General features: G+C 37.3%; 1 pseudogene; it reads left to right on the forward strand.

Moving 5' to 3' along the window:
- LOC119585642 overlaps positions 1–539 on the forward strand; it is a 13614-nt pseudogene that overhangs the window by 4017 nt on the left and 9058 nt on the right.

The raw sequence follows: 539 nt of genomic DNA on the forward strand, positions 1-539 counted from the left end.
GAATTATAAAATCTTGAGTTGAGATAGGCAGGACAAGGCATTGACTCATTGGTGATTAACTCTTTATTGGGAAAATAATCATATATGGCAATACTTCAGTTGTGGTGCAAATGGGATGTGTGATGCACACACTCTTAAGCAAGGCTGATTGCAATTGTTTTTCTCACTGGACCTTATAACAGTTAAAAGGAATGTGTCACTGGCCATTCATTGCCACATGTTATGAATGTAGTGGTGTATCTGGAAGTTAAATAAGTCAGATGGGTGTGCACATCTAAAATATGTACATCTCCAGATGTGAAAGCTGAAAATATAGGGTAGATAAATTGGCCATGTGATTCATGTTCTAGTGGTTTGTTCAAAGTTAGGTAGGATATTGCTGGAATAGAGAGCTTGGTGGCTGAACTAGATGAAACAGTGAAGGATTTGATTAGTGACAGGTTAAAAGATATGGCAAAAAACTTACACTGAGTCAGTGCTTCAATCAGTGCTGACTCAGATTAAGTTTGCATAATAAATAGCTAGCTGAAGTCATCAAG

This window comes from Penaeus monodon, chromosome 20 (assembly GCF_015228065.2).
Source record: "Penaeus monodon isolate SGIC_2016 chromosome 20, NSTDA_Pmon_1, whole genome shotgun sequence".
NCBI lineage: Eukaryota > Metazoa > Arthropoda > Malacostraca > Decapoda > Penaeidae > Penaeus > Penaeus monodon.